Genomic DNA, 22,918 nt, shown 5'->3' on the forward strand with positions numbered 1-22,918 from the left:
CAAGAATAGGCTGATAACTTGTAGCTTCCTGGCAGCAGCAGGCAGAGAGTAGATGTGCAGATAGATATGCAGATTTCTGCCCATAAACTAAAGAAACAAGACAGAAGAATCAAAGTCTTCGAAATATGGTGCTGGAGAAGGACGTTATTGATACCATGGATGGCAAGGAGAACCGTTTTGGAACAAATCAAGCCAGACATGTCCATCAAAGCAAGGATCATCAACCTATGACTTGTCTACTTTGTACACATCGTCCGGAGGGAGCAATCATTGGAGAAGGACATCGTGGTCAGAAGAATAGAAGGAACAAGGTGAAGAGGATGACCAGCAACCGGATGGCTTGTTGTTTTCAAGATAACGGAGGAGAAGACCCTGGTGGAACCTATCTAGGCTTGTGAAAGATCGATCTTTGTACAGAGCGTTCACCCATCAAGTCGCCATAGCTCGAGATCAAGCCGAAAGCCTTTCCGACATTGGGCGTAATAGTACGCCGATGTCTGAATCCCTCCCTTTGATGCAGGGCTCCGGCGGAGAGTCCACATATTTCCCGGGACATGTCAGCTGTCTTGAACAGTTGACATGTTCCCGCAATAGCCGCGGGGGGAATCGTGATCCACCCCCGGCTATTAATCAGTTAAAAACAGCTGACAGCGTCATTTAACAATATACGAAAATGGTTGCACTCAATCGTGTTAAAGCATGTTGAGAAATATGAAGTGTGAATAGCAAAAATGGCTTTTGAATATCAGGAAAAAATACATGAGACGCTTTGCACAAAATTTGGTCAAATAATGTCTGCCCATCAACCAACGTCAAGGTGGCCTCATGAGTCTGATGGGTCCTTGACTTCGATTACATCAATCTAATGCGTCCCTGATTTCAATTACAGCTGGTTCCTGCCAACCCAGTGGTCGGCGCTCCTAGCAAGTGAGTAATTTTGCTATATAGAGGCGATCTGATCATCGCCTCTATGTAGCAGAGCCGATAGGGTTATGGCAGCTTCTAGTCCTCCCATGAAGACAATTAAAGCATGGCGAAAGTAAAAAAAAAAAAGAAAAGTTTTAAAAATGTATAAAAAAAAAAATGAAAATATAAAAGTTTGCATCACCCTCCTTTTGCCCAATTCAAAATAAATCAATAACAAAAATAAAAAATACACATATTTGGTATCTCTGCGTTCAGAATTACCCGATCTATCAATAAAAAGGGATTAATCTGATCGCTAAACGGCGTAGTGAGAAAAAAAAACTAAAAACGCCAGAATTACATTTTTTTTGGTCACTGCGACATTGCATTAAAATGCAACAACGGGCGATCAAAAGATCGTATCTGCACCAAAATGGTATCAATAAAAACGTCAGCTCGGTGCACAAATAAGTCCTTACCCGACCCCAGATCACAAAAAATGGAGATGCTACGGGTATCGGAAAATGGCGCAATTGTTTTGGTTTTTTTTGTGCAAAGTTTATCTTTTTTCACCACTTAGAAATTCATAGACACCAAACATGTCTACGTTCTTTTTTATCTAATGACCTGGAGAATCATAATGGCAGGTCAATCTTAGCATTTAATGAACCTAGTAATAATAATAATAATAATAATGATTTTATTTATATATCGCCAACATATTCCGCAGCACTTTACATTATAGAGGGGATATGTACAGACAATAGACATTACAGCGTAACAATAAACACAGATCAGAACAGATATCAAGAGGAGTGCGGACCCTGCTTCTCACAAGGTACAATCTATGAGAAAAAAGAGGAGACACAAGAGGTGGATGGTAACAATTGCATTCATTATTCGGACCAGCCATAATGTAATAAATCGAGTGTTCATGTAAAGCTGCATGAACCAGTTAACAGCCTAAATATGTAACAGTACATACACAGAAGGCTAATAACTGTATAAAGTGTATGAGAACATGATGCGAGGAACCTGACTATGGTTTAAGTTTCTTGAATGGGCCACATAGGGATAGTTAGGTTAATGCATTGAGGCGGTAGGCCAGTGTCACGATCCAATTTTGGATTTGTGGCAGATCTGGTTTCCCTCAGTTTAAAACCTTTTTTTCCTTTCTGGTCATCGGGGGTTAATGCAGTTCCCTTCTTAAGGGTGATCCCCAATCCTGGGCCTTCTCCCTGGCGACCGGTTCTCCATCTCTACGGTCAGTGGACGAGTTTTTTGCGGCTCTGGTATATGGTGATCCGGAAGGTGTCTCCTTGGCGGAATCCTGACTCTATAAGTCGGCCAGCTAAGGAGTATTGTTCAGAGTTCAGGAGGTTGGCCATTGACACACAGTGGAATGACCCTGCCCTTAGGAGCCATTTTGTGAGGGTCTGTCCCCTAGGTTGCAAGATACTCTGGTACAGTATGCCGCTCCCAGGTCGTTGGAGGCCACCATGTCCCTTGCCATCCAGGTGGATAGACGCCTGAGGGAGAGGCATACACCAATGTGCCCCCTGTAGTCCTTGCTAGGGAGGCGGACGAACCCATGCAGGTGGGAGGAGTTGGTTCCCAAACTGGGTTGTCTGTGGTTCGCCGTGGTGTGGGGACATGTTTTTTCTGTGGGCAGAGCTGTCATTTTATCAATGTCTGTCCAGCTCGCACCAAAATACCTGTTCCACCTAAGAAGCCACGTCACCCTGGTTGTGTGGAGGGAAGCGACCAGGGAGTGTATATTTCATCCATTTTCTCGTCTCAGTGTACCTTACCTGCTGAGGTGGTTGTTGGTGGGGTAACTGAGAATATTCCGGTGCTCGTGGACAGTGGCGCAGCAGTCAATTTGGTGGATTCTCATTTGTCCAGACCCATGGCATGATGAGTAGGACGCTAGGGAGACCCCTAAGCGTCCAGGCCATTGACTCTGCCCCACCCAGCCAAGGGAGCATTACACAAGTCGTTGACAATATACATCTGCATATAGGGGCTTGTCATGAAGAGTCCCTATCATGCTACATCTTGGAGGGCATACCAACTCCCATGGTCTTAGGACTCCTTTGGTTGAAAAAACACAACCCGGTCATAGACTGGCAGTCCAGGGAAGTAGTCAGCTGGGGTCAGTCGTGTGAGTACTGCTGCCCGGGAGCTATGATCTCTGCCGTCCTTCTACAAACTACCTCGTCTTCTCCAGTGGGGGCTGTAGAGGTGCTTCCAGGGAGTAGGGGCAAGACTCTACCCTCTCTACATGCTAACCCGGTATGTCAGAGACCTCTTAGGAGGAGAGGTCGGAGGAGGGTGGTGGGTCCCTCGGTGTATAGTGGGGGAGTGAGTTTGGTGACACAGGGGGACGCCTCTGTTGTCGGTTCTGTAAAGAGTTCACCATCTTGCGGCAGTTGCATGCGTGAAAATAAATGTTCAGGTCCGGACCTGTGTGTGAATGAATACGTATGGGTGTCCACCAAAAATATCAGGTGGAAGTGTGGTAGTGGAATCTGGAGTTCGAGGGTTATCGGGCGTCAGCCATTGTCAGCCCGGGGACTTACCAGTTGGAGTTACCCTCAGTAATGCCCATACACAACTCATTCCACAGGTCGGCGCTCTGGAGATTTGTGCCGCCTACGTTGTCATCTCCATCGTGCTGTGTCCACCGTAAATCTGAGGGTCAGGTGACTGACAAGGTGAACTCTGGTGAATCGAGACGTCCTCACTGTAGGTTGTTTACTGGTGAGGTCCAGTGTTGAGGGTCCAGGGGCCCCTCATTGAAAGGGGTGGTACTGTCACGATCCAATTTTGGATTTGTTTCTGGTTTCGACCTACAGTTGGGTCGTTTCATACCTGGTCGGTCACATCGTAATGGCCAGTCTGAACAAATGCGTTTTTAGGGCATTGGGGATTGGGGATTAATCGTATTAACCTGGGTAGTGCATTCCAAGGAATTGGCGAAGCACGTGAAAAGTCTTGGAGACAAGAGTGGGAGGTTCTGATTATTGAGGATGTTAACCTCAGGTCATTAGCAAAACGGAGAGTGCATGTAGGGTGGTAGGCTGAGACCAGAGAGGAGATGTAGGGTGGTGCTGAGCCATTGAGTGCTTTCTGGATGAGGGTAGTAGTTTTGTACTGGATTCTTGAGTTGATGGGTAACCAGTGTAATGACTGGCACAAGGTAGAGGCATCGGTGTAATGGTTGGTGAGGAATACGATCCTGGCTGCAGCATTCAGGACAGATTGGAGCGGAGAGAGTTTGGTAAGAGGGAGGTAGACTAATAGAGAGTTACAATAGTCCAGACGAGAATGAATAAGAGAAAGAGTCAGAGTTTTTGCAGAGTCGAAAGTAAGAAAAGGGCGAATTCTAGAAATGTTTTTGAGATGCAGATAAGAAGTGCGAGCCAGTGATCGAATGTGGGGGGTGAATGAAAGCTCTGAAGGTAGGTTAGCAGAGGGAGAGAACACGAGGAGTTCAGTTTTTGACAGGTTCAGTTTCAGATAGAGGGAGGACATGATGTTGGTGACAGCGGTAAAACAATCACTGGTGTTTTCTAAAAAGGCAGGTGTGATGTCAGGAGAAGTGTATAATTGGGTGTCATCAGCATAGAGATGGTACTGGAACCCAAATCTACTGATTGTTTGTCCAATATGGGCAGTATACAAAGAGAATAGGAGGGGGCCTAGGACTAATCATTGAGGAACCCCAACAGTAAGGGGAAGGTGAGAGGAGGAGGAACCAGCAAAGGATACTGTGAAAGAGCGGTCAGAGTTAAAAAGCAAAACAAAAAACAAGTGTGGGACTGCACTTTTTTTGCAATTTCACCACACTTGGTATTTTTTTTTACCGTTTTCTAGTACACGACATGCTAAAAACCAATGGCGTCGTTTAAAAAGTACAAGTCGTCCCACAAAAAACAAGCCCCTCACATGTTCAAATTGATGGAAAAATAAAAAAGTTATGGCTCTGGGAAGGAGGGCAAAAAACAAAACGCAAAACCGAAATAAGCTCCGGGAGTTAAGGGATTAATGCTAATAATAAACTACGGTAGCTCCGATTGTTTGGTTCTTGCACAACCTCTTCTTGCCACAGCGAATCTTCATTAGTGCACTTTCTGGGTTTTTTTTTTCCTCCCTTTTTAATTTCTAAAAATTATCTGGCAATATGAGTCTTTAGGTCATGTATACAGTAGTACAGTTTTGACAATACTAAACTTGTATTTTTTTCTTTCAATTTTATTTTTAAATGAAGGAAAGGGGGTGAATTGATCCTAGCTAGCTGCAGCCGCTGCTTTTGCAGGCATTTGCTCGGCTCCCACCCCTCCCCCAGCCTGGACCTGTCATACCCTGAATGTGTATTTAAGCTGAAGGCCGCTTTGCACTCTGCAATACCAGTTAGGTGGGATAAGAACTGCCATTAGTACAGTGGTTCTGTGTCTCTACAGCATGCATGTTGTCTACAGCACAATCTTTTTACACAGGGTGATGTGCTGCCGACTATAATGATTTTCGCGCCCGCACAAATCCAACCAGCTGGTAAATGAGTGTTAATTGCAGCATGTTTAGACTGAGTTTATATGCTGTACTCAAGTTCTGTTTTTGATTGCGACTAAAATGCGCTGTCTTCATGCAATTTTCAAAAGTCCTGCCAAAAAAAAATGCAACATGTGTGAATGCATCTTTACAAGGGTCGATAATTGGGAACAAGCTTTCTTTATGAACTTTCGTTTGCTGATCATCAGCAAGCGCCATGGCAGCAATCCGTGACTGAAACTTGGATTTCTGCTGTTTGACGTGCGTGCAGATTAGCGCATATTTTTCCATATAGAATCTGCAGCAATAATAAAGTTGCTGTGAATTTTATAATCTGCAGCTCAATCGTTATCCAGCATGGATTTTTTTTTTCTCCAGAGTATATGAATTGTGTATAAAGTAAAACATTCACTTGCATCACTGGGGAAATGTCAGCCGATAATGTCAGTATTTTGGGGTGGAATCCACACACAAACCCTAAAATGAAAATCAATGGCCTACTTAGGCCTCTTTCACACTTCAGTCTTTTGGCATCAGTTTGAATCCGCCGTTTTCATCAAATAGCGGATCCGCCATTTTTTGGGGGGCGGATCCGCTATTTTCCCATAGACTTGCATTAGAGACGGATTGTGGTGGATGGTCGTCCGTTCCATCCGCCATGTGACGGATCCGTTGAAATTTGGCGGACGTTATCTAGACATTGACGGACATTGCAACGTTTTTTCTCTGCGCCGAAATGGCGGTTCATGACGGTTCCATCGCGTCCGCCATTTCCTAGATTGGCCGCCTATGGGCGACGGATCCGTCACACCAATCCGCTTTTTCAATTGAGCATGCTCCAAAAAGTAGATACTTTTCCCGGATACACGGATGCGTAAAAAAAAACCGGATCCGTTAGAACCGTTTTCTCAACAATTGTGACGGATCCGTCGATCCGTCACTATGTCAGAGCAGACTGACGCTAAAACTGAAGTGTGAAAGAAGCCTTAGGCTATGTGCACACTTTGCAGATTCCACTGCGGATTTTTCCGCAGCGGAATTGCAAAATCCGCAGTGAAAACCCATCGCGGTTTTTACTGCGTTTTCTTCTGCGGATTTTCAACTGCAGTTTTCTATTGGAGCAGCTAAAAATCCGCAGAAAAGAAGTGACATGCTGCGGAATGTAATCCGCAGCGTTTCCGCGCGGATTTTTCTGCAGCATGTGCACAGCGTTTTTTGTTTCCCATAGGTTTACATTGAAATGTAAACTCATGGGAAACTGCTGCGGATCCGCAGCGGTCGGATCCGCAGCAAAATCCGCAAAGTGTGAATATAGCCTTAGAGGTCCTGTGCAAGGCTGTGTTCATGAATCCCTATACTTACTAACTTGGTAAACTAAATTTGGGTAAGATTTGTCTTGACCTGACATAATTTTATTTTATTTTTTACTGCTAGAAAAGAAGCAGGAAACATACAGAAGGTGAAATGAGTATTGAACACGTCACCAGTTTTCTAAGTAAATATATTTCTAAAGATGTTATTGACATGAAAAGCTCACGTAATGTCGGTAACAACCCATTCAATCCACACAGGCAAAGAAATCAAACCATAATGTCCATAAATTGTGTGTAATAATGAGAAATAATGCATGGAAAAGTATTGAATACGATTACTGAAATGTGTTTAAAGAAGTTGGCCACTACTTGGACAATTTCTTCTCATACCCCACGCTTGTGGGAGGTGAGTATAGGCTTTATTATTTTATGGAGGCCAAACATTTTGATCAAGAAAGGGTTGTCCTAGTAGAAGACAACCCCTTTGCAAAAGCCTAAGTTGGTGATGACCGCTTCAAGACGCCTCCTGGAGAAACTAGTCGCAGGCATTGCTCAGGTGTGACTTTGGCCCATTCTTCCACACAAACACTCTTCACATCCCATGGACTCCTTCTATGAGCTCTTAGCTTTAGTTTCTTCTATACATTTTCTATTGGATTCAGCTCAGGTTGTTGGCTGTGCCATTGTAGCCGCTTTGTCTTTCTCTGAAACCAACTGAGAGTTTAACTGGCTGTGTGTTTGGGATCATTGTCTTACTGAAATGTCCACTCTGTTTCATTGTCATCATCAAGGTAGATGGCAGCAGATTTTTATCAAGAATGTGTCTATACATTTGTCCATTCATCCTTCCATCTATTATATGGAGATTGCCAGTGCCATGATGTTCCACCTCTGTACACAAGAAGTTGGTACACAAGATGAGAATGCTTGGTCTGGGGGGAAATGTGTGTAAGGCTACTTTCACACTAGCGTCGTTTGGGATACGTCGCAATGCGTCGTTTTGGCGAAAAAACGCATCCTGCAAAGTTGTCTGCAGGATGCGTTTTTTTTCCCCATAGACTAACATTAGCGACGCATTGCCACACGTCGCAACCGTCGTGCGACGGTTGCATCGTGTTGTGGCGGACCGTCCGAACAAAAAAAATGTTGCTTGCAACGTTTTTTGGAGCATCGTGTCCACCACTTCCGACCGCGCGTGAACTCCACCCCCGCCTCCCCGCAACTCACAATGGGGCAGCGGATGCGTTGGAAAAATGCATCTGCTGCCCCCCGTTGTGCGGCGCTTCCACAGTATGCGTCGGTATGTCGGCCTGATGCACTGCGACAGGCCGAGTACGACGCTAGTGTGAAAGTAGCCTAAATGGGTAAGTAACTGGCTTAGTGATAGAAAGCAGAGGGTGGTTATAAATGGTATAGTCTCTGACTGGGTCGCTGTGACCAGTGGGGTACCGCAGGGATCCGTGTTGGGACCTGTTCTCTTCAACATATTTATTAACGATCTGATAGAAGGTTTACACAGTAAAATATCGATATTTGCAGATGATACAACAAGCAGTCAATACAAGAGAAGATAGTATTCTGCTACAGATGGATCTGGATAAGTTGGAAACTTGCAAAGCTCGCAATGCAAGATTATACACATGGGAAGAAGGAATCAATATCACCATTACACACTGAATGGGAACTTAACTGGGTAAATTTAACATGGAGAAGGACTTGGGGATCCTAGTTAATGTTAAACCTACCTGGAGCAGCCAGTGCCAGGCAGCGGCTGCCAAGGCAAACAGTATCATGGGGTGCATTAAAAGAGGTCTGGATACACATGATGAGAACATTATACTGCCTCTGTACAAATCCCTAATTAGACCGCACATGGAGTACTGTGTGCAGTTTTTGGCACCGGTGCTCAGGAAGGATATAATGGAACTAGAGCGAGTACAAAGGGCAACAAAATTAATAAAGGGGATGGGGGAACTACAATACCCAGAGAGATCTAATAACCATGTATAAGTATATAAGGGGACAATACAAATATCTCTCCGAGGATCTGTTTATACCAAGGAAGGTGATGGTCACAAGGGGGCATTCTCTGCATCTGTAGGAGAAGATTTTTCCATCAACATAGAAAAGGATTATTTACTGTTAGGGCCGTGAGAATCTGGAATTGCTTGCCTGAGGAGGTGGTGATGGCGAACTCAGTCGAGGGGTTCAAGAGAGGCCTGGATGTCTTCCTGGAGCAGAACAATATTGTATCTTACGGTTATCAGGTTCTTTAGGACGTAGATCTGGGGATTTATTCTGACGGAATATAGGCTGAATTGGATGGACAAATGTCTTTTCAGCCTTGCTAACTATGTTACTATACAGTGGGGGAAATGAGTATTTGATCCCTTGCTGATTTTGTACGTTTGCCCACTGACAATGACATGAACAGTCTAAAATTAAGGGTAGGTTAATTTTAACATGTTGAGATAGAATATTAAAAATAAAATCCAGAAAATCACATTGTATAAATTATATAAATTTATTTGCATTTTGCAGTGAGAAATAAGTATTTGATCCCCTACCAACCATTAAGAGTTCTGGCTCCTACAGACCAGTTAGACGCTCCTAATCAACCTGTGTTACATAATCACCTTTAATTGAGACTGTGGACAGGAGTCTTTTATAATCAGTCAGACTCTAACCTCTACAACAAAGGCAAGACCAAAGAGCTTTATAAAGATGTCAGGGACAAGATCATAGACCTGCACAAACCTGGAATGGGCTACAAAGCCATAAGTAAGACGCTGGGTGAGAAGGAGACAACTGTTGGTGCAATAGTAAGAAAATGGAAGAAATACAAAATGACTGTCAAACGACATTGATCTGGGGCACCATGCAAAATATCACCTTGTGGGGTATTCTTGATCATGAGGAAGGTGAGAGATCAGCCTAAAACTACACGGGGGCAACTTGTTAATGATCTCAAGGCAGCTGGGACCACAGTCACCAAGAAAACCATTGCTAACATATTACCTCATAAAGGTTTAAAATCTTGAAGTGCTCGCAAGGTCCACCTGCTCAAGAAGGCACATGTGCAGGCCCGTTTGAAGTTTGCCAATGAACACCTGCATGATTCTGTGAGTGATTGGGAGGAGGTGCTGTGGTCAGATGAGACAAAAAAATTTAGGTCATTGGCATTAACTCAACTTGCTGTGTTTGGAGGAAGAGAAATGCTGCCTATTACCCAAAGAACACAGTCCCTACTGTCAAGCATGGAGGTGAAAACATTATGCTTTGGGGGCGTTTCTCTGCTAAGGGCACATGACTACTGCACCGCATCAATGGGAGAATGGATGGAGCCATGTACTGTAAAATCCTGAATGACAACCTCCTTCTCTCTGCCAGGACATTAAAATGGGTTGTGGCTGGGTCTTCCAGGAGGCAATGACCCAAAACATACAGCCAAGGCAACAAAGGAGTGGCTCAAAAAGAATCACATTAAGGTCACGGAGTGGCCTAGTCTGTCTCCAGACCTTAATCCCATGGAAAACTTATGGAGGGAGTTGAAGCTCTGAGTTGCCAAGCGACAGCCTCAAAATCTTAATGATTTAGAGATGATCTGCAAAGAGGAGTGGACAAAATTCCTCCTGACATGTGCACAAACCTCATCATCAACTGCAAAACCGTCTGACTGCTGTGCTTACCAACAAGGGTTTTGCCACCAAGTATTAAGTCTTGTTTGCCAGAGGGATCAAATACTTATTTCTCACTGCAAAGTGTAAATACGTTTATATAATTTATACAATGTGACTTTATGGATTTTATCTTTGATATTCTATTTCTCAATACTAAAAATAAACCTACCCTTAAAATTATAGACTGTTCATGTCTTTGCCAATGGGCAAATTTACAAAAATCAGCAAGGGATCAAATACTTATTTCCCCCACTGTACCTCACTGTTGGTATCAGAAACACTTGGGCTACTTGCACATTGAACAAGTCTGTAGGAACATGTTCATTCCACCAAGAAACTTGAAGACCCAAAAGAGCACAGTGAGGTCAAAAATACTCTGTTGTAAAAAAAAATCACAGTAACAAGCAAGTGCTAGTCAAAAGATGGAAAAAAACAGGGTATTTAGTTAATACTTTTTTTTGCAAAAAAATGTATACTAAGCTGCTCCACAAATCGTCAAGGTATACCCATATAGAGCAGTCCTAACTAGGGTTGAGCGAAACGGGTCGAACATTTTCAAAAGTCGCCGACTTTTGGCTAAGTCGGGGTTTCATGAAACCCGATCCGACCCCTGTGCGGGGTCGGCCATGCGGTACGCGACTTTCGCGCCAAAGTCGCGTTTCAATGACGCGAAAAGCGCCATTTCTCAGCCAATGAAGGTAAACGCAGAGTGTGGGCAGCGTGATGACATAGGTCCTGGTCCCCACCATCTTAGAGAAGGGCATTGCAGTGATTGGCTTGCTGTCTGCGACGTCACAGGGGCTATAAAGAGGCGTTCCCGCCGACCGCCATCTTACTGCTGCTGATCTGAGCTTAGGGAGAGGTTGCTGCCGCTTTGTCAGAAGCAGGGATAGCGTTAGGCAGGGTCCATTAACCACAAAACCGCTTGTGCTGCAGCGATTTGCACTGTCCAACACCACCCTCGGTGTGCAGGGACAGTGGAATTTTTTTTTTTTTTTTTTTTCCCCTCAGCGCTGTAGCTCATTGGGCTGCCCTAGAAGGCTCCCTGATAGCTGCATTGCTGTGTGTACGCCGCTGTGCAAACCAACTGCTTTTTTCAAAGCACAAATCCTCTTGTTCCTTCCTTTCTGCACAGCTATCTTTTTTGTTTGTCCACACTTTTTATTTCATTTGTGCATCAGTCCACTCCTTATTGCTGCCTGCCATACCTGGCTGAGATTACTGCAGGCAGGGAGATAGTAGCTGCCTGCCATACCTGGCTGAGATTACTGCAGGCAGGGAGATAGTAATTGTAGGACATTCCCTGTTTTTTTTTTTTTTTTTTTTTTGGTGGGAGATTAAGATTGGCAATTTGGCATTTCTGCTAGAGTGCCATCCCTGTGTGTGCCATCTCTCTCACATAGTGGGCCATAGAAAGCCTTTTCATTTTTCTGTATTTTTTTTTGTGGGGTGTATAAATTCTCCCTGATAAAAATACAGTGGGAGATTAATATTGGCCTTTGGGCTTGTGTGCCAGTCCTGAGTGTGCCATCTCTCTCACAAATAGTGGGCCATAGAAAGCCTATTTTATTTTTTTTTGGGTTTTATAAATTCTCCCTGAAAAAAAGGGAGATTAATATTGGCCTCTGGGCTTCTGTGCCAGTCCTGAGCGTGCCATCTGTGCCAGTCCTGAGCGTCCCATCTCTCTCACAAATAGTGGGCCATAGAAAGCCTATTTAATTTTTTTTTTGGTTTTATAAATTTTCCCTGAAAAAAGGGAGATTAATATTGGCCTCTGGGCTTGTGTGCCAGTTGTGAGCGTGCCATCTGTGCCAGTCCTGAGCGTGCCATCTCTCTCACAAATAGTGGGCCATAGAAAGCCTATTTAATTTTTTTTTTGGTTTTATAAATTTTCCCTGAAAAAAGGGAGATTAATATTGGCCTCTGGGCTTGTGTGCCAGTTGTGAGCGTGCCATCTGTGCCAGTCCTGAGCGTGCCATCTCTCTCACAAATAGTGGGCCATAGAAAGCCTATTTAAATATTTTTTTGGTTTTATAAATTCTCCCAGAAAAAAAGGGAGATTAATATTGGCCTCTGGGCTTCTGTGCCAGTTGTGAGCGTGCCATCTGTGCCAGTCCTGAGCGTGCCATCTCTCTCACAAATAGTGGGCCATAGAAAGCCTATTTAAATATTTTTTTGGTTTTATAAATTCTCCCAGAAAAAAAGGGAGATTAATATTGGCCTCTGGGCTTCTGTGCCAGTCCTGAGCGTGCCATCTGTGCCAGTCCTGAGCGTCCCATCTCTCTCACAAATAGTGGGCCATAGAAAGCCTATTTTATTTTTTTTTTGGGTTTCAGAAATTCTCCCTGGAAAAAAAAAGGGAGATTAATATTGCCCTTTGGGCTTGTGTGCCAGTACTAAGCGTTCCATCTCTCTCTCTCTCTCAGTCAGTGGGCCATAGAACGCATATTTTTGGTTTTATTTGTTTTCTAAATTCTCCCTGAAAAAATCATTTTATTTTATTTGGTTTCTAAATTCTTCCTGATAAAATCATATTTTTTTTATTATTTTTATTTCTAAAGTCTCCCTGAAAAAAAAAAAAAAAAAAAACAACCAAAAAAACAGTGGGAGATTAATATTGGCCTTTCTGCTTGTGTGCCAGTCTTGACTCCTGGGTGTGCCATCTCTCTCTCTCTCTCTCTCTCTCTCTCTCTCTCTCTCTCTCTCTCTCCAATTGTGGTCCATAGAAAGCCTATATTTTTTTTCCTTGATTTGGGTTCTAAAATCTACCAGAGAAAATAACTACATCAATCATTGGTAGAAAAATATTGGCCTCTGGGTTTGTGTGCCACTCCTGACTCCTGTGTGCGTCATCTCTCAGTCAGTGGGCCATAGAACGCCTATTTTTGGTTTTATTTGTTTTCTAAATTCTCCCTGAAAAAATTATTTTATTTTATTTGGTTTCTAAATTCTTCCTGATAAAATCATATTTTTTTTATTATTTTTTTTTCTAAAGTCTCCCTGAAAAAAAAAAAAAAAAACAGTGGGAGATTAATATTGGCCTTTCTGCTTGTGTGCCAGTCTTGACTCCTGGGTGCGTCATCTCTCAGTCAGTGGGCCATAGAACGCCTATTTTTGGTTTTATTTGTTTTATAAATTCTCCCTGAAAAAATCATTTTATTTTATTTGGTTTCTAAATTCTTCCTGATAAAATCATATTTTTTTTATTATTTTTTTTTCTAAAGTCTCCCTGAAAAAAAAAAAAAAAAAACAACCAAAAAAAACAGTGGGAGATTAATATTGGCCTTTCTGCTTGTGTGCCAGTCTTGACTCCTGGGTGCGTCATCTCTCAGTCAGTGGGCCATAGAACGCCTATTTTTGGTTTTATTTGTTTTCTAAATTCTCCCTGAAAAAATCATTTTATTTTATTTGGTTTCTAAATTCTTCCTGATAAAATCATATTTTTTTTATTATTTTTTTTTCTAAAGTCTCCCTGAAAAAAAAAAAAAAAAAAACAACCAAAAAAAACAGTGGGAGATTAATATTGGCCTTTCTGCTTGTGTGCCAGTCTTGACTCCTGGGTGCGTCATCTCTCAGTCAGTGGGCCATAGAACGCCTATTTTTGGTTTTATTTGTTTTCTAAATTCTCCCTGAAAAAATCATTTTATTTTATTTGGTTTCTAAATTCTTCCTGATAAAATCATATTTTTTTTATTATTTTTTTTTCTAAAGTCTCCCTGAAAAAAAAAAAAAAAAAAACAACCAAAAAAAACAGTGGGAGATTAATATTGGCCTTTCTGCTTGTGTGCCAGTCTTGACTCCTGGGTGTGCCATCTCTCTCTCTCTCTCTCTCCAATTGTGGTCCATAGAAAGCCTACATTTTTTTTCCTTGATTTGGGTTCCAAAATCTACCAGAGAAAATAACTCCATCAATCATTGGTAGAAAAATATTGGCCTCTGGGCTTGTGTGCCACTCCTGATTCCTGTGTGCGTCATCTCTCACTCAGTGGCCCATAGAAAGCATATAGTTTGTTACATTTGTTTTCTAAATTCTCCCTGCAAAAATCTATTTTTTTTTTTTTGGGGGGTTTCTAAAGTGTTCCTGAAAAAAATAAAAATAAAAAAAAAATAATAGTGTGACATTAATATTAACATTTGTGCTTCAGTGACAGTCCTGCGTGTGGGGCATCTCTCTAATTTGCAGCCACCAAAAAAAGAGTGTGTAACATTGGGCCTGATTTTCGCTGTGGTCTCACCAACCTGTAAAGGGGTAGCTAAATCATACAGAAGTTATAGCTCACCGTGTAAGTTGTGTGACTGCAACAAATAACGTTAGTTTGGTTACGTTTTTAAAACAATGAGGAAGTCTAGTGGAAGAGGTCGTGGCCGGGGGCGTTCATTGTCAGCTGGTAATGAGGGTAGTGGTAGTGGTGGAGCATCAGGTGGTCGTGGGGGAAAAAATATTGCACCTAAGTCTGGAGCTGTGGAGCCAGGTTCGTCGTCCGGCTACACAAGGCCTCGAACGCTCCCTTTTCTGGGATTAGGAAAACCGCTTTTAAAGCCGGAGCAGCAAGAGCAAGTTTTGGCTTATCTTGCTGACTCAGCCTCTAGCTCTTTTGCCTCATCTCGTGAAACTGGTAAAAGTAAAAGCAGCGCGTCGTTAGTGGATGTTCACGGTCAGGGACAAGTCACTTCCTTGTCCTCTTCAGCAAAAACAACAACAGAGAAGAATGCAGCAGGCGACACAACGGGTTACTCCATGGAGCTCTTTACACATACCGTCCCTGGCTTAGAAAGTGAAGCAGTTAACAGTCCATGCCCATTACAAATTGAATCTGACATGGAGTGCACTGACGCACAGCCACAGCCAGACTACTATGCTGGTCCTTTGACTCAGACCACAACATTGCCCTCGCAGGGTGCTGATCAAGAATCAGACCCTGATGAGACTATGTTGCCCCATCACGAACGCTATACCACCGAACGACACGGTGACACAGACGAAGTTGCGCAGGAGGTACAAGAAGAGTTATTAGATGACCCAGTTCTTGACCCCGATTGGCAGCCATTGGGGGAACAGGGTGCAGGCGGCAGCAGTTCTGAAGCAGAGGAGGAGGAGGGGCCGCAGCAGGCATCAACATCGCCACAGGTTCCATCTGCCGGGCCCGTATCTTGCCCAAAACGCGTGGCAAAGCCAAAACCTGGTGGAGGACAGCGTGGCCATCCGGTTAAAGCTCAGTCTGCAATGCCTGAAAAGGTATCCGATGCTAGAAAGAGTGCAGTCTGGCATTTTTTTAAACAACATCCAATTGATCAGCGCAAAGTCATCTGTCAAAAATGTTCTACTTCCTTAAGCAGAGGTCAGAATCTGAAAAGTCTCAATACTAGTTGCATGCATAGACATTTAACCACCATGCATTTGAAAGCTTGGACTAACTACCAAACGTCCCTTAAGGTTGTTGCACCCTCGGCCAATGAAGCTAGTCATCAACGCAACATCCCTTCCGGCAGTGTAGGACCACCATTTAGCGCACCACCTGCTGTATCTGTGCAGGTATCTTTGCCAGGCCAAAGCAGTCAGGGTCAGGGAATCACCAGTTTCGTAGTAGGAAACACTGCATCTAGGGCACCGGCGGCAACAATACCATCTCCCACCGTCTCTCAGTCTGCCATGTCCACCGGCACCCCCGCTAGTTCCACGATCTCCAGCTCTCCAGTCCAGCTCACCCTACATGAGACTATGGTTAGAAAAAGGAAATACTTAGCCTCGCATCCGCGTACACAGGGTTTGAACGCCCACATAGCTAGACTAATCTCGTTAGAGATGATGCCCTACCGGTTAGTTGAAAGCGAAGCTTTCAAAGACCTGATGGACTACGCTGTACCACGCTACGAGCTACCCAGTCGACACTTTTTTTCCAGAAAAGCCATCCCAGCCCTCCACCAGCATGTTAAAGAGCGCATCGTCCATGCACTCAGGCAATCTGTGAGCACAAAGGTGCACCTGACAACAGATGCATGGACCAGTAGGCATGGCCAGGGACGTTACGTGTCCATCACGGCACACTGGGTAAATGTGGTGGATTCAGGGTCCACAGGGGACAGCAAGTTTGGGACAGTTCTGCCTAGCCCACGGTCTAGTAAACAGTTGTCTGTAGCCGTTCGCACCCCCTCCTCCTCCTCCTCCTCGTCCTCCTGCAGAAGCAAGAGCTCGTCCACAGACCGCAGTCGCACAAACACTCCATCCGCACCTGCCACTGTTGCACACCAGGTCTCCCATTATGGGGCAGCTACTGGCATACGTCAGCAGGCTGTATTGGCTATGAAGTGTTTGGGCGACAATAGACACACCGCGGAAGTTCTGTCCGAGTTCTTGCAGCAAGAAACGCAGTCGTGGCTGGGCACTGTAGATCTTGAGGCAGGCAAGGTAGTGAGTGATAACGGAAGGAATTTCATGGCTGCCATCTCCCTTTCCCAACTGAAACACATTCCTTGCCTGGCTCACACCTTAAACCTGGTGGTGCAGTGCTTCCTGAAAAGTTATCCGGGGTTATCCGACCTGCTCCTCAAAGTGCGTGGACTTTGCGCACATATCCGCCGTTCGCCTGTACACTCCAGCCGTATGCAGACCTATCAGCGTTCTTTGAACCTTCCCCAGCATCGCCTAATCATAGACGTTGCAACAAGGTGGAACTCAACACTGCACATGCTTCAGAGACTGTGCGAACAGAGGCGGGCTGTTATGTTTTTGTGGGAGGATACACATACACGGGCAGGCAGTAGGATGGCAGACATGGAGTTGTCAGGTGTGCAGTGGTCGAAGATTCAAGACATGTGTCAAGTCCTTCAGTGTTTTGAGGAATGCACACGGCTGGTTAGTGCAGACAACGCCATAATAAGCATGAGCATCCCCCTAATGCGTCTGCTGATGCAAAGTTTGACGCACATAAAGGATCAGGCGTCTGCACCAGAGGAAGAGGAAAGCCTTGATGACAGTCAGCGATTGTCTGGTCAGGGCAGTGTACATGACGAGGTACCGGGCGAAGAGGAGGTGGAGGATGAGGAGGATGATGGGGATGAGTATATTTTTAATGAGGAAGCTTTCCCGGGGGCACGGGAAATTGGTGGCGTGGCAAGGCCGGGTTCTGGTTTTTTGAGGGACACAAGTGACGTAGATTTGCCTGCAACTGCCCCTCAACCAAGCACAACCGCAGATTTGACAACGGGAACTTTGGCCCACATGGCGGATTATGCCTTGCGTATCCTCAAAAGGGACACACGCATTACAAAAATGATGAACGATGACGATTACTGGTTGGCCTGCCTCCTTGATCCTCGCTATAAAGGCAAATTGCAAAATATTATGCCACATGAGAACTTGGAACTAATATTAGCAACAAAACAATCAACTCTTGTTGACCGTTTGCTTCTGGCATTCCCTGCACACAGCGCCCGTGATCGTTCTCACACGAGCTCCAGGGGCCAGCAGACCAGAGGTGTTAGAGGGGCAGAAATCAGAAGTGGCGTTGGACAGAGGGGTTTTCTGACCAGGTTGTGGAGTGATTTTTCTATGACCGCAGACAGGACAGGTACTGCAGCATCAATTCAAAGTGACAGGAGACAACATTTGTCCAGTATGGTTACAAACTATTTTTCATCCCTTATCGACGTTCTCCCTCAACCGTCATTCCCATTTGATTACTGGGCATCCAAATTAGACACCTGGCCAGAATTGGCAGAATATGCATTGCAGGAGCTTGCTTGCCCGGCAGCTAGTGTCCTATCAGAAAGAGTATTCAGTGCTGCAGGTTCAATACTAACAGAAAAAAGGACTCGTCTGGCTACCCAAAATGTAGATGATCTAACCTTCATTAAAATGAACCACAACTGGATTTCAAAATCTTTTGCCCCACCCTGCCCGGCTGACACCTAGCTTTCCTATGAAAAGGTCTTGCCTGTGGACTATTCTGAATGACTTTTCCAATCTCGTAATTTTCTTCACCTGATTGTCCAGCATACGACATGTTTCCACCTCACGAAATGGCCAAACTCCCCACACGGGGCCGTGCTATCGCCACTTTGCGCTTGGACCCTTGAGAGTGCTGTTTGTCTGAAGAGGTGGGTGTGGCCGCTTTTGGTCGACGGCACTGCCACTGGGTCCCTCATAGTACAATAAAGTGTCTCTGGCGGTGGTGGTGCGCACCCAACGTCAGACACACCGTTGTAATATGAGGGGCCCTGTGCCTGTACCGCCGGCCACAAGACAGTTCCCCCCCCCAGCTCAAACAGTGCTCTACCACTAGCAAAATTATCTCTCACAGCTTCACCAATGTGTAGTCTAGCCGCTGACATCCTTCAATGCCTGGCACTGACAATACCATTGTTTTGACATTTTTGTTATGTTAGGCCTTCGAAGCCTGTCTGCGGTCCCTTCTTTCTACAACTACTACACTGACCAGGCCACTGCTGGCCGTGTTACCCTGGAACCAATTTAAAAGTGCCTACAGTCAGCCCAATTTTGTTATGTTAGGCCTTCGAAGACTGTCTGCCGTCACTCCTTCCACTAGACTTCCACTGACCATACACTGCTGCCCATGTACCCCTGGAACCAATTTAAAGTGCCTACAGCCAGCCCAATTTTGTTATGTTAGGCCTTCGAAGCCTGTCTGCGGTCACTCCTTCCACTAGACTTCCACTGACCAGACCACTGCTGCCCGTGTACCCCTGGAACCAATTTAAAAGTGCCTACAGCCAGCCCAAGTTTGTTATGTTAGGCCTTGGAAGCCTGTCTGCGGTCACTCCTTCCACTAGACTTCCACTGACCAGACCACTGCTGCCCGTGTACCCCTGGAACCAATTTAAAAGTGCCTACAGCCAGCCCAAGTTTGTTATGTTAGGCCTTGGAAGCCTGTCTGCGGTCACTCCTTCCACTAGACTTCCACTGACCAGACCACTGCTGCCCGTGTACCCCTGGAACCAATTTAAAAGTGCCTACAGCCAGCCCAAGTTTGTTATGTTAGGCCTTCTAAGCCTGTCTGCGGTCCATTCTTTCAACTACTACTACACTGACCAGGTCACTGCTGCCCGTGTACCCCTGGAACCAATTTAAAATTGCCTACAGCCAGCCCAATTTTTTTATTTTAGGCCTTCGATGCCTGTCTGCGGTCCATTCTTTCAACTACTACTACACTGACCAGGTCACTGCTGTCCGTGTACCCCTGGAACCAATTTAAAATTGCCTACAGCCATGTGTTATTATTTTAGGCCTTCGATGCCTGTCTGCGGTCACTCCTTCCACTAGGCCTCCACTGACCACACCACTGCTGTCCGTGTACCCCTGGAACCAATTTAAAATTGCCTACAGCCATGTGTTATTATTTTAGGCCTTCGATGCCTGTCTGCGGTCACTCCTTCCACTAGGCCTCCACTGACCACACCACTGCTGTCCGTGTACCCCTGGAACCAATTTAAAATTGCCTACAGCCATGTGTTATTATTTTAGGCATTCGATGCCTGTCTGCGGTCCATTTTTTCAACTACTACTACACTGACCAGGTCACTGCTGCCCGTGTACCCCTGGAACCAATTTAAAATTGCCTACAGCCATGTGTTATTATTTTAGGCCTTCGATGCCTGTCTGCGGTCACTCCTTCCACTAGGCCTCCACTGACCACACCACTGCTGTCCGTGTACCCCTGGAACCAATTTAAAATTGCCTACAGCCAGCCCAATTTTTTTATTTTAGGCCTTCGATGCCTGTCTGCGGTCCATTCTTTCAACTACTACTACACTGACCAGGTCACTGCTGCCCGTGTACCCCTGGAACCAATTTAAAATTGCCTACAGCCATGTGTTATTATTTTAGGCCTTCGATGCCTGTCTGCGGTCACTCCTTCCACTAGGCCTCCACTGACCACACCACTGCTGTCCGTGTACCCCTGGAACCAATTTAAAATTGCCTACAGCCATGTGTTATTATTTTAGGCATTCGATGCCTGTCTGCGGTCCATTTTTTCAACTACTACTACACTGACCAGGTCACTGCTGCCCGTGTACCCCTGGAACCAATTTAAAATTGCCTACAGCCATGTGTTATTATTTTAGGCATTCGATGCCTGTCTGCGGTCCATTTTTTCAACTACTACTACACTGACCAGGTCACTGCTGCCCGTGTACCCCTGGAACCAATTTAAAATTGCCTACAGCCATGTGTTATTATTTTAGGCCTTCGATGCCTGTCTGCGGTCACTCCTTCCACTAGGCCTCCACTGACCACACCACTGCTGCCCGTGTACCCCTGGAACCAATTTAAAATTGCCTACAGCCAGCCCAATTTTTTTATTTTAGGCCTTCGATGCCTGTCTGCGGTCCATTCTTTCAACTACTACTACACTGACCAGGTCACTGCTGCCCGTGTACCCCTGGAACCAATTTAAAATTGCCTACAGCCATGTGTTATTATTTTAGGCCTTCGATGCCTGTCTGCGGTCACTCCTTCCACTAGGCCTCCACTGACCACACCACTGCTGTCCGTGTACCCCTGGAACCAATTTAAAATTGCCTACAGCCATGTGTTATTATTTTAGGCCTTCGATGCCTGTCTGCGGTCCATTCTTTCAACTACTACTACACTGACCAGGGCACTGCTGGCCGTGTACCCCTGGAACCAACATCAGAAAATATAAAAATAAGTATTTTGCTTATAAAAAAGAAAATACTGGTGAGATATCAAATGCAGACATTTTAACATTAAAAACAAACACACAACTAAAATCTGGTACAGTACTAAAAATGGCCACCAGCTACAATTACTTTCTCCTGCAAGTAGTTAACTGAAAGTTTTTTTAAATTGAAAACACACATATGGCATCCACCGAGTGTTGTCCTGTCGCGTCTTCTTTATATTATTGCCGAGAAGATGCAAAATAATGAAAATAATAAAATCATTAATTACCAAAATAATAGAGAAAGTCAACACCACATTGCAAATAAACATTCATTCCAAATAAAGAAGCAGGGCGCGTCCGAGGGTGAGTATATACCTAATAAGAATATAATCACCCTCGGACGCGCAATGCTTATTTCCAACAGCCTTCCTTCCTAAGAATCAGCCCTTCCGTCGTGTAGAGAGACGTTGTGTTACACTCCAAGGTGTTCCCCAGGTTGCCTTTCCTGAGCTTCGATCTTCCGGCTCTCGTTTAGTAGTTCTTGGAAACTACTCTGCATTAGGCCTTCAAATTGGGTATGGGGTGTAGAGAGATGGTGTGTTCCACTCCAAGGTGTTCCCCAGGTTGCCTTTCCTGAGCTTCGATCTTCCGGCTCTCGTTTAGTAGTTGTTGGAAACTACGCTGCATTAGGCCTTCAAATTGGGTATGGGGTGTAGCGAGAGGGTGTGTTACACTCCAAGGTGTTCCCCAGGTTGCCTTTCCTGAGCTTCGATCTTCCGGCTCTCGTTTAGTAGTTCTTGGAAACTACACTGCATTAGGCCTTCAAATTGGGTATGGGGTGTAGAGAGAGGGTGTGTTACACTCCAAGGTGTTCCCCAGGTTGCCTTTCCTGAGCTTCGATATTCCGGCTCTCGTTTAGTAGTTGTCGGAAACTACGCTGCATTAGGCCTACAAATTGGGTATGGGGCGTAGAGAGAGGGTGTGTTACACTCCAAGGTGTTCCCCAGGTTGCCTTTCCTGAGCTTCGATATTCCGGCTCTCGTTTAGTAGTTGTCGGAAACTACGCTGCATTAGGCCTACAAATTGGGTATGGGGTGTAGAGAGAGGGTGTGTTACACTCCAAGGTGTTCCCCAGGTTGCCTTTCCTGAGCTTCGATCTTCATGCTCTCGTTTAGTAGTTGTCGGAAACTACGCTGCATTAGGCCTACAAATTGGGTATGGGGTGTAGAGAGAGGGTTTGTTACACTCCAAGGTGTTCCCCAGGTTGCCTTTCCTGAGCTTCGATCTTCCGGCTCTCGTTTAGTAGTTGTTGGAAACTACGCTGCATTAGGCCTTCAAATTGGGTATGGGGTGTAGCGAGAGGGTGTGTTACACTCCAAGGTGTTCCCCAGGTTGCCTTTCCTGAGCTTCGATCTTCCGGCTCTCGTTTAGTAGTTCTTGGAAACTACACTGCATTAGGCCTTCAAATTGGGTATGGGGTGTAGAGAGAGGGTGTGTTACACTCCAAGGTGTTCCCCAGGTTGCCTTTCCTGAGCTTCGATATTCCGGCTCTCGTTTAGTAGTTGTCGGAAACTACGCTGCATTAGGCCTACAAATTGGGTATGGGGTGTAGAGAGAGGGTGTGTTACACTCCAAGGTGTTCCCCAGGTTGCCTTTCCTGAGCTTCGATATTCCGGCTCTCGTTTAGTAGTTGTCGGAAACTACGCTGCATTAGGCCTACAAATTGGGTATGGGGTGTAGAGAGAGGGTGTGTTACACTCCAAGGTGTTCCCCAGGTTGCCTTTCCTGAGCTTCGATCTTCATGCTCTCGTTTAGTAGT

At 45.1% G+C, this 22,918-nt stretch overlaps 1 long non-coding RNA gene across 1 annotated transcript in view; it reads left to right on the forward strand.

Annotated features, from left to right (window-relative positions):
• The window catches only part of LOC138649555 (uncharacterized), a 110,292-nt gene that overhangs the window by 18,975 nt on the left and 68,399 nt on the right, over positions 1-22,918 (forward strand). The window lies entirely within an intron of this gene.

The sequence above is a fragment of the Ranitomeya imitator genome, chromosome 9 (assembly GCF_032444005.1).
Source record: "Ranitomeya imitator isolate aRanImi1 chromosome 9, aRanImi1.pri, whole genome shotgun sequence".
Lineage (NCBI taxonomy): Eukaryota > Metazoa > Chordata > Amphibia > Anura > Dendrobatidae > Ranitomeya > Ranitomeya imitator.